Source organism: Cervus elaphus, chromosome 18 (assembly GCF_910594005.1).
Source record: "Cervus elaphus chromosome 18, mCerEla1.1, whole genome shotgun sequence".
Classification (NCBI taxonomy): Eukaryota; Metazoa; Chordata; class Mammalia; order Artiodactyla; family Cervidae; genus Cervus; species Cervus elaphus.
Window position 1 is genome coordinate 76,607,059 of NC_057832.1, and position 12,043 is coordinate 76,619,101.

The following is a 12,043-nucleotide window of genomic DNA, read 5'->3' on the forward strand; positions in this document are numbered from 1 at the left end:
TGGGGCTGCTTTGGCCATCTGTCATTGATAGCCATATTGATCTGGAGATGGTGGCTGAGGGTACTGTGTACTGAGGGTATGGCAGTTTGCTGAAGTGATGATAACCATCACTGATACCTTTGTGATGGGCTTGATTTCTCATTGTGTATTCCCCAGCTATGGAACCCTTGGGCAGTAAGTCAGTAAGTAACCTGGTTTTAAAAATACACTTCTAGGTCAAAAGGGTACATCAGTCTGCATACGTTATTCTCCTAGGTCACCCTTTCAGCATGTCTAAGTAAAGTTTGAAAAAGAGCTTCTCTTTAAGTTTGTATTTTCAAAAATTTAAAAACATACAAGAATGTATACCTTCTTCTTAGATTCACTTATTTTTAGTGCTTTGCCTTACTACCTTTATCTATTTATCTATCTGAACCATTTCAAATAAAGTTTCAGACATCATGAAGTATTTAGTTCAACCCTAAGTAAATTCAACACTTTCCAAAAGTAAGGAAATTTCTTACCTATCCACAATACCATTATTACACCTAAGAAAATTAACAGTAAAACCTAAATATAACCTAATAACCCATCCGTGTTCTCATTTCTCCATTTGTCCTCCAAATACTGGTAGTGTTTTTGTTCAAACTAGGATCCATTTATGGTTAGTGTATTGCATCTCATTATTATGCTTCTGAAATCAAAAGGATTTTTTAATGTTCAAAAAGCATGGCAAAACTGAAGAACGAAATAGTGATACCAGATTCTACGATAGACAAGGTATTTTGTTCACACACATTCTACTCCCTAAAGTCTAAAGCAATTTAGATTCTACCTGATGAAATTCTCACCAAATTTAAATTTGGAATAAGGTCTCTGTTATTACTCTTTTAGGAGAAAATGATTTTTCTTTTTGGGACAAGCCTCCTTTTTAATCTGTGCATGATAACAATAAATTAAACTCTTAAAAGACTGCCTTAGATATATTTAAAAATTTTTATTTTTGATAAATAAAAATTGTATGTATTTAAGGTTCACAGCATGATGTTATGGTATATATCACAGTGATATATTATCACTGTGAAGCGATTACCATAATCAAACTGATTAACATACGTTACCTCTTCGTTTCCTTTGTGTGGTGAGAAGAATTGAAACTACTCTCTTAGCAAATTTCAAATATATACTACATTATTATTAACTATAGTCATCATGCTGTACACTAGGTCTCTAGACTTGATTCATCTTATAAGCGATACAGATATTTGTGTATTACTAAGTAGTTTGGAAAATTGAATGGCCACATGGGTGTAAGGAATAAATTATAAATATGGTGAAAAATCATAGTCATGAGTGACAGATCATTTCAAAAGTAGTATTTAGTTCTAAAAGTTGAAACACAGTTCAGTGAGTATGGTTTGGTTTTGCATATAGTGACAGCAGGCTCACTTGCATTAATATAGAAAACCAGCAATAAGAAGTGCAATAGAATTAGAACTTGTGGTAATAAACACAGATGTGATGAAATTTATTTTCTATGTATGTGAACAACTTTTGTTTTTCACCTATGGTGTCATAAAGATGTTTCTGAGTAGATAACTCTTGTATGTTATAAAGATCCCACTAGAGTGCTATGTGTTTATATAGTGGGCACTCTATAATGTTAATTATTGATCTAGATATATAAATCTCCTTTCATTCTTTGATGGGATCTCTAGATCACAAAAGAAAACAGTATGGTTGATAAATTATATAATGTATAAGAGAAAACAATACTAAAGGACCCCAGGAAGATAATATAATTTTTCAGTGGTTACTGTAACCTACATTGAAATTTCAAACTGTTTTCCTTTTATTAGTGCACTTTATTCAGCATATGTTTGTTAAGAATTTTTGATGTGCCAGGTGCTGTATAGAGGCATGACATTAAAAAACAACCCTTTTATCATGAAAAATTTCAAATATTAATAAAGGTAGAGAGAATAGTATAATGGATCCCTATGCACTCCTCATTCTGCGTCACTAAAATATAACATTTGGCCAATCTTGTTTCATTTGTCCTTCCCACTATTTGGGAGGAATGGTGGTGAAGTATTTTAAAGCAAGTCTCAGTTATCATGACATTTACATATAAATACTTTTTTTATTGGGTACAATTGCTTTACAATGGTGTGTTAGTTTCTAGTGTACAGCCGAGTATATCAGCTATATGTATACATATATCCCCTCCCTCCTGGACTTCCCTCCCACCCACCTGCCCATCCCACTTTTCTAGGTCATCACAGAACACTGAACTGAGCTCCCTGTGATTTTTTAGCAGGTTCCCACTAGCTTTCTGTTTTACACATGGTGGTGTATACATGTCAGTCCTAATCTCCCACTTCATCCCATTCTCCCCTTCCCCCACGGTGTCCACATGTCCGTTCTCTATGTCTGTGTCTCTATTCCTATCCTGGAAAGAGGTCCATGTATGCCATTTGCTTCCCAGGTGGCGCTAGTGGTAAAGAACCCGTCTGCCGATGCAGGAGCTGCATGAGATGTGGATTTGATCCCTGGGTTGAGAAGATCCCCTGGAGGAGGGTGTGGCAACCCACTCCAGTATGCTTGCCTGGAAAATCCGATGGACAGAGGAGCCTGGTGGGCTACAGTCCATGGGGTCACAGAGTCGGACACAACTGAGCAACTGAGCATGCATACCATTTTCCTCAATTCCACATATATGTGTTAATATATGATATTTGTTTTTCACTTCCTGACTTACTTCATCTGTATGACAGACTCTGGGTCCATCTACATCTCTACAAATGACCTAATTTTGGTCCTTTTTATGGACGGATAACATTCCATAGCATATATGTACCACAACTTCTTTATCTGTTCATCTGTTGTTGGACATTTAGGTTGTCTCCATGCCCTGGCTATTGTGCTTCAGTGAACAGTGGGGTACATGGGTCATTTTGAATTATGGTCTTCTCAGTGTATCTGCCCAGTAGTGATATTAGTTTGAAACCTGCTATGTTACTAAGCAGATTTATGACTTTGTTTGGGAAACTTATTTAAGATCCATGAGTGTGTTTCTTCAAATAAAGCATTCAGTTTAATGATCAGCATATTGTAAGTCCCATTTCCCCCTAGAAAAGTAGATTTTCTGGACTATTCTGATGGGGCCCAAGTGAGATACTGAGGAAGGAGAAAAGCTTAACAATATGGTGTTCATTTGTACTTGGGTTGTTCTGTGAATGTTTATGAAGACATTTTATTTTGTCTTTTCTGATATTTAGCTGAACTGTGAGCAGTTCAAGGCTAGGGACTATTTTTTTTTTCTTCTTTTTGTTTTTCTCTCTAGCAGTTAGGACTAACTGTACAAATGAGTGTGCCATATACATATTTTTGATTAGCTGATGTCCTGGACTTCCCAAGGCATCCTGAATGTGATTCTGGCCTTTCCTCTCCCGCTGGAGCCTGGTACAGTTTTAATTCCTCAACAGCAGGTGCCTTAGAAGTCAACCTTATGTAAGTCCGGAAGCTTTGGAGTGTGGCACTGGATATTTGTGTGTGTGGTATATACACATATACATACACATACTTTCATATACTTAGAATTTCTTACATATGTAGAATTAATCAGCTTTAGTGTTAGATTAGGGAGAAAATGCTGAAATGTTTGTCTTTTGCCTAAGCAGTGGAGGCTGGACTTTGTACCAATTAAAATGACAGTAATTTTTCTGTTCTGTAAGTTATCTCAAAAGTTTCACATTTCTCTTTCGTACCCTAATATTAAGTACCCAAATGAAATATTTTCTCAAATAATCTCCTTTATTTCTTTAGAGCTTTGAAATTTTACAAATCTCTCTAATATCCATTATCTGGCATAGGTACTAAATATATGCTGATGAATCAATGAATGAGCTCCAGTGACTTCTCAAAACGGGCCTATACAGTAGGCAGAACAAGTGTTAGTACTTGAATATCATCATTCCCATTTCATACATGAGAAAACTGAGAGCTATTAATAAATGGCACAGCCAAGACTCAGCTTAGGTCTTCTGATTCCCAACTCAGTGCACTTTCTACTACTGTCAGTAATTATAGAAAAAACATTTTTAAAAACTCCAAAACTTAGGGAGAGATTATATTACTGTAATTAATTCTCTTGCTTTCATACCAGATAGTTGGTGCTTCTAATTATGGCTTATTTGTACATCTCCTCTGTATGGTAACCTTTAGATTAAATTTAGTCTTAATCATGAAATACTTCTTGCCCCAAGAAATATTATAAGAAGGGAGCATAGCTATTGATCAAATCTAATGCCTACAAAGCAATACATTCAGTACGTATTAAATCTATTATCCAGATAGATTAGTATCCATGCTATCTTCTTAACTAACATCTGTCTCTCACACTTCACTGAAATTACCAGTGAAACTATGACTAATAAAATTGGTTTAGAACCAAAATTCAATAAAAGCAAAGTTAATTATGTGTTTGTAAGAGAATAAGCATACAGTTAGATCAATATGCAAATTGTGACCTTCAGTGGTCTTTTCTGTCTTCTTTTAAGCCCTTAGTCTTGCAAAGATTAATTTACTACCTAGAACTTCATTTTATGAAGACACTAGGACTTAGATTACTAGATTTTTAATTGTTTACATATCAACGATATATATGTATTATGTCTCAATATTTTTATCTTTGTGGAAGAACCTGTTTTAACAATAGAAATAGTGCACGAGGCAAATAAATATGTTCAGCTTCATGTTAACAAAAGAACAGATCAACTTAGAAATTTAAGTTTGCATCAACATTTTGTAGGCACTGTTGTTTGACACCATAGTGGATGGTGTGAAAAGTACAAAGTTAAGTAAGATATTTTCTGGCCCTCCAAGAATTTAGAATCTAGTGGAAGAGATAGTCATGTTCACAAATAATTAAAATATAGCTTAGTGTTTGTTAGTTTTTAAATAGAGACATACATAAAAGAATGAAAAACAGATGGAGATATTTACTCTACACTTGGAAGGCTCCACTGAGGAGATGACATTTGAGCAGATCTTTTGTAGGATTTTCATTGGAGGAAGTAGGTAGGCAGGGCTGGGTAGGAGAAATAACAAGAGCAAAGGCCCAGAGGACACAATGCAAGGGGAACAGTCAGTAGTATCCTCCATCATTTTATTCAAAGATATGGAGAAACATCTGGCCCAGCACCTTTGTATCCTGACATTGGGTTAGTTTGCACAGTGATTAATGGATTCCTGAAAGCCATTCTTATGTTGGGAATAGCAGGTATTAACTTACTTATATCAATACATAGAAGTGACAGAACTTCCATAGTGACTAAGATGGTAAAGACTCGGCCTGCACTGCAGGAGACACAGGAGACTCAGGTACAATCCCTGGGCTGGGAAGATCCCCTGGAGAAGGGAATGGTGACCCACTCTAGTATTCTTGCCTGAAAAATCCCATGAAGAGAGGAGCCTGGTGGCAGTCCAGGAGGTTGCAAAGATTCAGACACGACTAAGCACATAGCATAGAAGTGACTGGTCTTCCCTGGTGGCCCAGTGGTAAAGAATCTGCCTGCAATGCAGGAGACCTGGGTTTGATCCCTGGGTTGGAAAGATCCCCTAGAGGAGGGCATGGCAACTCACTCCAGTATTCTTGCCTGGAGAATTTCATGGACAGAGGAGCCTGGTGGGCTACAGCCCATAGGGTCACACAGTTGGACACGACTGAAGTGACTAAGCAGCAGCATGGAAGTGACTACAAATCACATCAATATCTCACGAAGCCCACACTAGGTGTATCACTAACGTAACTTCTCTTTGGGTCTCAAAATGTTTGTGGCCACTCTAAGATACCCCCACTTGAGAGAAAGTGTGAGAGAAGGAAAGTATATTGAGGATATGTATCTTATTTTGCCAAGTTTTACTGCAGTGCTGGAGACCTGGATTCAATCCCTGGGTTGGGAAGATCCCCTGGAGAAGGGAAAGGCTACCCACTCCAGAATTCTGGCCTGGAGAATTCCATGGAGTGTATAGTCCATGGGGTCACAAAGAGTCGGACACGACTGAGCTACTTTCACTTTCACTATGACATTTTAAGCACATTGCTGGAAGCGTAATCTTCATTAGTTTTATGGCAAATTAACTTGATCACGATCCTGCTGCTAGCCTCCTTTCTATAAATTCATGAAGTGCTTCTTCCAGAAGTGCTCCTTGAACACCTGCTAACAGGTTAAAGCAGATTTCCCACATGTTTCTGAAGATCTTAGGTCATACTTGTAAACAAAAGCCTCTGAGCCTGCAAGAGTTATGGAGGAATAAAGCAGGCAGTGAACTCAGCTGTCTGTACTCAAGCTACTGAAAGCTTCAATTTGAACCAGTGTAGAAGACAACTTATTTATGTTCTTATTAGGGATAGACTATATGAGTGAGAAAAAAAGAGAGGGGGCTCTTTCTGCTAGTTCTTTTGAATTTTATTTGTCATTAGGCAGTCTGAAAAGTTGAAACACTTTGTTTAACTCCCAGATAAATGGAGATTCTTTTTCTTGGCTCTTTTCCTCAGCTCAGTTTTCTCTATTATTTTGGTTTCAAACAAAGCAAAACTTACATTTTTAAGGTTAAGAGTCCAAGGTGGTTCTTCTTTCAGTGCAGATTATGTAACATGGAATAAAGAACTTTTGTCTTTAAGGCTGTCAACTAACTAAGACCCTTTGTGTTGTGGAGATATGTTGCATTTTGAAAGAAACAAATTATTTTTGCAAACTTCCTGCTCACTGGCCAAGTCTTCCCTTTAGTGTCTGTTTAAGCCCCTTGGGCTTACAGGGTCATTCTGCATCTTTCTGTCTGTAGCCATCCAGGGATCTATCCTGAGTGAGCTGGGACAATAGCACTGAAAAGAAATGAAAAGAAACATCAGTCAGTCAGTCAGTCAGTTCAGTTGCTCAGTCGTGTCCAACTCTTTGAGACCCCATGGACTGCAGCACGCCAGGCCTCCCTGTTCATCACCAACTCCTGGAGTTTACTCAGACTCATGTCCATTGAGTCGGTGATGCCATCCAGCCCATCTCATCCTCTGTCGTCCCCTTTTCCTCCTGCCTTCAATCTTTCCCAGCATCGGATTCTTTTCAAATGAGTCAGTTCTTCACATCAGGTGGCCAAAGTATTGGAGTTTCAGCTTCAGCATCAGTCTTTCCAATGAATAGTCAGGACTGATTTCCTTTAGGATGGACTGGTTGGATCTCCTCTCAGTTCAAGAGACTCTCAAGTGTCTTCTCCAACACCACAGTTCAAAAGCATCAATTGTTCAGCATTCAGCTTTCTTTGTAGTCCAACTCTCACATCCATGCATGACTGCTGGAAAAACTGTAGCTTTGACTAGACAGACCTTTGTTGGCAAAGTAATGTCTCTGCTTTTTAATATGCTGTCTAGGTTGGTCATAACTTTCCTTCCAAGGAGCAAGCATCTTTTAATTTCATGGCTGCAGTCACCATCTGCAGTGATTTTGGAGCCCACCCAAAATAAAGTCTCTCACTGTTTCCCCATCTATTTGCCATGAAGCAATGGGACCAGATGCCATGATCTTAGTTTTCTGAATGTTGAGTTTTAAGCCAACTTTTTCACTCTCCTCTTTCACTTTCATCAAGAGATTCTTTAGTTTTTCTTTGCTTTCTGCCGTAAGGGTGGTGTCATCTGTGTATCTGAGCTTATTGATATTTCTCCCAGAAGTCTTGATTTCAGCTTGTGCTTCCTCCAGCCTGGCATTTCTCATGATGTACTCTGCATATAAGTTAAATAAGCAGGGTGACAATATACAGCCTTGACGTACTCCTTTTCCTATTTGGAACCAGTCTGTTGTTCCATGTCCAGTTCTAACTGTTGCTTCCTGACCTGCATACAGATTTCTCAAGAGGCAGGTCAGGTGGTCTGGTATTCCCATCTCTTTCAGAATTTTCCACAGTTTGTGGTGATCCACACATTCAAAGGCTTTGGCATAGTCAATAAAGCAGAAGTAGATGTCTTTCTGGAACTCTCTTGCTTTTTCGATGATCCAGCAGATGTTGGCAATTTGATCTCTGGTTCCTTTGCCTTTTCTAAAACCAGCTTGAACATCTGGAAGTTCACAGTTCACGTACTGTTGAAGCCTGGCTTGGAGAATTTTGAGCATTACTTTACTAGCGTGTGAGATGAGTGCAATTGTGTGGTGGCTTGAGCATTCTTTGGCATTGCCTTTCTTTGGGATTGGAAAGCAAACTGAGCTTTTTCAGTCCTGTGGCCACTGCTGAGTTTTCCAAATTTGCTGGCATATTGAGTGCAGCACTTTCACAGCATCATCGTTTAGGATTTGAAATAGCTGAACTGGGATTCCATCACCTCCACTAGCTTTGTTCGTAGTGATGCTTTCTAAGGCCCACTTGACTTCTCATTCCAGGATGTCTGGCTCTAGGTTGGTGATCACACCATCGTGATTATCTGGTTACTTGTCAATTTCATAAATAGTTAGTGAGCACCTATTTGAGGTAGGTGCTGTGATTAGTTTCTGGAAACATAAATGTGACAAAGACACTGTCCCGCCATCAATCTAATCATCATATAAACATAGTATTTAAGGTAAATCCTGCTGAGGAGAAAAGTGCAAAGCATGTGGTAAAGTTCCTTGCCTGGTGGCAACAGGGAAGGCTCCTCTGTGGTGGTGTCATGAAAGCTTGCTCTGAAAGGATCCATGGGAAACTGCCACAAACAATAGGTAAGGCATTCTGGATAGAAGGAATAACATGTGCTAAGACCTGTTTTGGGGGTAAGTGCCCCAGAAAGTGAGGAGCATGTGGTGGGTTTGAGGGAACAGCTGGAGTTACAACAAGGATGTTAGATAGAGGCTGATTATGACTAAGAAGATATTTTTTATTCTGTGTGAAATAGCACAGTATGTAAGGCAGAGAAAGTGTAAACTTTGGGATGATTTTTAAAGATTTTTTTTGCAGATGATCCATTAAGTTCTGAGTCACAAAACTAAAATTTGATAATTTACACAAGGTAACCTTTCATGATGCTTTTGGATTACAGTAAATCTCCTTGGTGACTCAGAAGGTAAAGAATCTGCCTGCAATACTGGACACCCAGGTTCTATCCTTGGATCAGGAAGATGCCCTGGAGAAGGGAATGCAACCCACTCCAGTATTCCTGCCTGGAAAATCCTATGGACAGGGGAGCTGGCGTGCTACAGTTCCTGGGGTCATTCCATGTTTTCAGATTATCTGCAATTATTACAGTTTGAAACATATTGACTGTAGGCTTTATAGAATTTAGGTTCCAAATACATTATTCTCTTATTTTCCTTTAGGTTAGAAGGATAATTATAAGTTTGGATTGTTACAGTAAAAAGAAAAAAGCTGAGGTGTTTTGAGAAAGTAGTAAGATTTTTTTTTAAGGCAAAAACCTCACTCTGTGACTTAATCCAGGTTCTATATATGATCAAGTGCCATTTCTTAATTGATACAGTGAAATTATACTTTAGCTAAGACAAAGAAAAAGGGTATGTTTTCTTTTAAACCATAGGCAAATACTTATAAGGAGGTACAAATTACCAGTGTGAGAATTTTTAAATTCTCTTTTTAATTCTAAATTAATTCTTCAATTAATTTTTAAATTCTCTTCTCCCAGGCCACATAGTGAATATGTAACACAGAGAATAAAATGAGCAAAAGACACTAAAATAGTTTTGCTAGGTACTGTACATTGTTGTCAATTATCAGTAAGTGGGAAATGGACCAGCAGCCTTTCTTATTCATGACAGCTCTGAATGTTGTAAAACAAGCAAACCAAAATTGCTTTTCTCTTACTAAAAGAAGGTGAAAAAATAATAATTTCAAAAGATGAATATGCATTTACAGTGACTCTCACATTATTCTAAGCCTGTTGAAATGAGCTTACAAGAATTATAGCTGTCACCCTTTATCACTGGTATTAGATATAAAAGTATATGTCTAAATAGTATTCACTGGGTGCTTATTCTTTGGTGTACTTGGTGCTGTGGAGGGTTTTTTGAAGTATACTCAAATGAAAAATTAATAGTGTGAGACACTGGAAAATAAATAACAAGATGATCCACGATTATGTGTCAAAGATGGCAACACACATAGGTATTGGGATCCACAGGAAGATTCCCAAAGATGAGTGTTAATATTGTTTTACATAAATCATATATTTTACACAAATAATGTCATAAGGTATATGTCATTCTCTAATTTGTTTTATTTTATCTTGGTTGATGTTTCAGTCACTTCTAATAAGTCAATGGACTTTTAAAAGGGAGAACCCAGAGGGTTGACTTAAGTTTTAGGTGTTTTTGTTATGTTTAATTTTTTAATAAGGAGGATATATAAACGTACTATTTGTATAAAAAATATTAAACATTTTTATAACACTTATTTTGGAGCAAGCACTTGGCATTTGTCCCCACTTTTGTCGTCACTATGTTATGATGGTCTACCTGCCCTACCTCTGATATTTACAGCCCATGAGCCAGCTTAGACTGGTGTCTCAGCTTTCCACTGGGCACTGGTAGTCCGTGGGGTTGGAGCTGTCCCTAATTTCCAGTCCCTTTGGCCAAAGCTTTGTTTCCTTTGTCTCCCTGCTGTCAGCCTCTGTGGCCTCCAGCAAAACAGAAAGTAATGTGTATTTTAATTCTCATTGTGGTTGGTTTTCTGAAAAGTACATCTTGATTTAATACTGCTGTGTAGTTCTTTTAGATTGAGCTTTCTATTTCATCTCCTTTTTCCAAAAAATCAAAAGGTATTTCTTGTTTTATAAATTATCTTTGATGGCTTTCATTTAGAAAAAATTGGTCTTTAAAGTATTTTATGAACTCTGTTTAGTATAAGTCTGTATTTAATAGCGTACTAAGAAAAGAACACTACCAACACTAAAAAATCTGACTAACAGAGTTGCAATTAAACCTTTGGGCCAGTTTCTTTTCATATTGTATTTTCAAAGTTATCTGCTTTCCTGTGAGGTAAAAACTTAAAGTAGTTGTTTCAAACAAATTAAGCCCACGTAAATATTTCTGGGTTTGTCTGCTGTTTTTCAGAAAAAAAAAAAAAAAAAGCTGTAAAGCTATTTTAATCCGTGTTGAAAAGATATCCTTTAATCTTGACTTCACTTTAATAAATTAAGATTAGCTAACAAAATTTGGAGTATTTTTTCCAAGTACTAGATAAAATGATTGGTCTCTATAAATGGGATTTGAAAACTACTTTGTTTAAAAATTGCCTTCAGAATATTTATAAAAATTCACTCATATTTACACAGTAAATATTTATATATTTGAAGCAAAAGTTTAGCAGAAAACATTTAAAATTAAGTACTTAGAAAATAATTGCATCTGCTCTTTGCTGTTTTAAGATCTGTCTTGGAAATGCCCAAGTCCCCATGCAGTGATGGAATATGATACACATTGCTAAAGGTCAAGCCATAGTATTCCTGACAGTTTGCTCCAGAGCTGTGCTACCCAATATGCTCTTTAAAAATTGTGTTTGGTGTCTTTTTTCCATAATAAGAACAGACTTTTGATACGTGAAAAATATCCCTTCCAGTTTATGGCTGTGAGAGCTTTCAGGGAATGTGTGTATATTTCTTAGCAGGATGAATAAAAATCCTTTCCTTCTCATTGCATGTTTATAGATGAAATAAAGAAGCAGGTAGAAAGGTAGAAAGGAGGGTACATGCAACAACTAACCTAAATGAGAAATACATGGTCATTGAAATCTTAAAGGCAGAGAGGGTTCGATTTTTGGGTTCACCTATAATTTGTGCACCATAAATGTAGAAGGAAGTCAGCAGGGACTTTTTAATGACAGTGCTGTCTATAACAGTATCATCAAGCAAGACATTGGCATAAATCATTGGCACTTTGCGAAGTGTCACTTCTGTCAACCTTCTAGTGATGTGATCTTTAGTCTTTCAAATCCATAGACTGGCATTTGGATCAGCTAAGCATCTTACATCCTGTCTTGCATATTAAAGCTGTTTTAGCCAATACTGAAATGCTGAAGTAATGCTTGTTCTAAA